This window comes from Primulina huaijiensis, chromosome 2 (assembly GCF_012295235.1).
Source record: "Primulina huaijiensis isolate GDHJ02 chromosome 2, ASM1229523v2, whole genome shotgun sequence".
In the NCBI taxonomy this organism is placed as follows: domain Eukaryota; kingdom Viridiplantae; phylum Streptophyta; class Magnoliopsida; order Lamiales; family Gesneriaceae; genus Primulina; species Primulina huaijiensis.
Genome location: NC_133307.1, coordinates 12,854,252 through 12,857,361, shown reverse-complemented (window position 1 = coordinate 12,857,361; position 3,110 = coordinate 12,854,252). Strand labels below are relative to the sequence as shown.

At 31.1% G+C, this 3,110-nt stretch overlaps 1 non-coding gene across 1 annotated transcript; it reads right to left on the bottom strand.

The window, feature by feature from the left end:
* Positions 1 to 2,754: 2,754 nt before the first annotated feature.
* LOC140971933 (small nucleolar RNA R71) lies at positions 2,755 to 2,865 on the bottom strand. Its single transcript, XR_012174406.1, has one exon. It is a non-coding gene; the product is annotated as a small nucleolar RNA R71 (small nucleolar RNA).
* Positions 2,866 to 3,110: the final 245 nt, after the last annotated feature.

Here is a 3,110-nt window from a genome sequence, read left to right as displayed (position 1 = left end):
GAGAGTCTACCCGAGGGTGGGCAGGGCACCTCCCGGTCTGCCCCATCACCTCCTTTCCGCCAACAATCCTCAAATGAACTCGGTCAAGACCTCCATCAAACTGATCAGCCTACCCAGGCTAATATCATTTTCGAGGGGGCTACTTCTACTAGTGATATGCGCCTCAAGCAGATACTCAACTTTGCTGAGGAGGCACTTCTGAAAAGCAACCCTGCCAGCGTTAGATTCCTGGAGAGATCAAACCGGCTTCTATCTGTAAATTGTGTCCCTTATCTCTTTCTTCTTCCTTTGTTGTTGTTTGTTTGTTTGTTTTTTAAACTCTTTTTGTACAGACGGCTCATATGATCATCTCGTCCTTTGAAGAGGTAGCTGTAGTGGCCACGAAAAAAGGTCAGCAAGCCCGGGCTGCTCAAGAAATCAATGACCAACTTCAAGGAGAGATTTTCCGGGCTCAGAGACTTCAAGAGGAGAAAACCACTGGTCTCCAAGCTTCCCTGGAAAGGGCCAATCAACAATTGGCCTCTACTCAAATTTCCCGGGATGAAGGCTTGTGATGAAATTTAAAATTAACAATTTATTATATGTTAAAACCTATATTTTAAAATTTCAGTTTCATTAAAATTATAAAATTATGTTATTTTAGAATTGTGTGTTTATATTTAAATGTCTTACTAAATATGTTTTATTTTCAGGTTTTCTACGTGTTGGTAAAATAATGATAACTCAAGCTAGAAAATTCAAATGGAGGTGATTCAAACATTTTTGAAATTTTTGAAAAATTATCTACAACTTTGCAGAAGACATGATTGCCTAAAAAGTTGGTTAAGAAGATCAAATTGTGAAAATATTAAAAGGAGGACAAATTTACTTTCACCATGACCCGCATATAGTAAAAAAATAATAACTATTTCAATATTTAACCAAATGAGGTGAACCAAGTGGCCAAATTCATCTACAGACAATTCCCCACATCTTTGCTGTTTTGAGCTGAGTCAAATTCGGTGATTCAAGTCGTTAAAAGAAAGCATTGAAAGAAGGGACATTGAATTGAAGTTGGAGGAGACAAAGACTACTATTACAACTACATGTCATTAATAAAATTTTTGACCCTTTCTCTCATTTGGCCTATAAATAGAGGCCTTGTGCTAGCTTGAGAATCATTCTATCTCATTGTAAAATATAGTGTGAGTGTGTATAAAAATTCTAAGTTCCAATATATTTTTCATTTTTAAAATTATGAGTGATGTTTTTAGTGTTGATCAAAAGTAAGTTCATGGAAAGCTAAATCTATTATGTCAAGGTGAAGAGGATGAATTATTGGTGAAGTAAGATTGTTTATATTTTGTATATTATTTCTTTATTTCTTTTCATTTTGCTAATTTCTTTTTATTGTAGCTATAAAAATGAATTATTTGTTGTTATCAATTTACAACAAATGCTTGATACCATTGAAGTGGTTATCTTGATTTGTTGTTTAATTTTGATACAATAAATATTTCATCAATTATTATTGTTATATTATACATACATACATTTAGACGATGGCGTGGCTCTGCCGGTTGTTCTAAATGAATTATTATGATTTAATACTAATATCTAACAATCTAACATTTACTTTATCGCAACTAACATTTATTTTCCGCATCTAACATTTACTTTATAGCAACTAACTTTTACTTTCCGCATCTAACTTTTACTTTCCCGCAACTAACTTATTAAATCATATATTTCATTTAGGCAATAACGTGGCTCTGCCGGTTGTTCTAAATGAAATATAATGATTTAATTTAACATTTATTTTATGCAGTTATATATCTATGTAATTATATATATAATCATAGGTATCATATATAAAATATCGGTGAATTCAGTATTTTCTATAGTGGGACCTATATTATATTAGGTGTGTGTTTAAATATTTAATTTTCTTGGAACCATTATTTATTGTGGTTTCCTTTGTTTTACTTTTAGTTAAAAAATATTGCATAAACCAAGAATAAATCCTCGAGCCTTGACAAAATTTATAATTTGTAAACTTCGTTCTTGCATTTGGTAATCTATAAATTAATAAATTTAAACTTAAAATAACCTCTCTGTGGATCGATCTCGTACTTACGAGATATATTACTTGCAGACAACCTACACTTGGGTGAATTATAATTTAAGTAGTAGCAAGTTTTTGGCGCCGTTGCCGGGGAGGTATAAATTAAGTTTATATTTGTTAATTATGTTTTATTTATAAGTATTGTGTTTTTTTTGTATGAGTATTTGGAGTCGAAAAAAAAGTGGTAGACTTATTCGAGTATCTGAAAATAATTTAAACATGGATGATAATTCAAATAATCAAGATAATGATAACAATAATAACAATAATAATAATAATAATCAAGAACATGATCAATTAAGAACACTTAGGCACCATATGAACCCTATTAGAACTAGTGCCCCATCTTGTTTAGTTTTTCCTCCTGATGCATCTAATTTCAACTTTAAACCTCAAATTATTCAACTTTTACCAAATTTTCATGGCTTAGATTCTGAAAATCCATATTTACATCTAAGAGAATTTGAGGAAGTTTGTAACACTTATAATGATCAAAATTGTAGCATGGATATAGTTCGATTAAAGCTTTTCCCTTTTTCTTTAAAAGATAAAGCTAAAACATGGCTACAAAATTTGAGATCAAGTTCAATAAGATCATGGGAAGAAATGCAACAACAATTTCTCAAAAAGTTTTTTCCTTCCCATAGAACAAACTCTTTTAAAAGACAAATTACTACTTTTTCTCAAAAACAAGGAGAAACATTTTATCAATGTTGGGATAGATATAAAGAATTACTTAATACATGCCCACATCATGGTTTTGAAACATGGAGAATAGTTTCTCACTTTTATGAAGGTCTAATACCTAAAGATAGGCAAATGATAGAATTCATGTGTAATGGAACTTTTGAAGATAAAAACCCAAATGAAGCTATGGAGTATTTGGATTCATTAGCAGAAAATGCTCAAAATTGGGATAATATAGGCACAATAGAACCACCAACAACTAAAATCAATAATTCAACAAATGGGGGTGGTATCTATAATCTTAAAGATGATATAGATA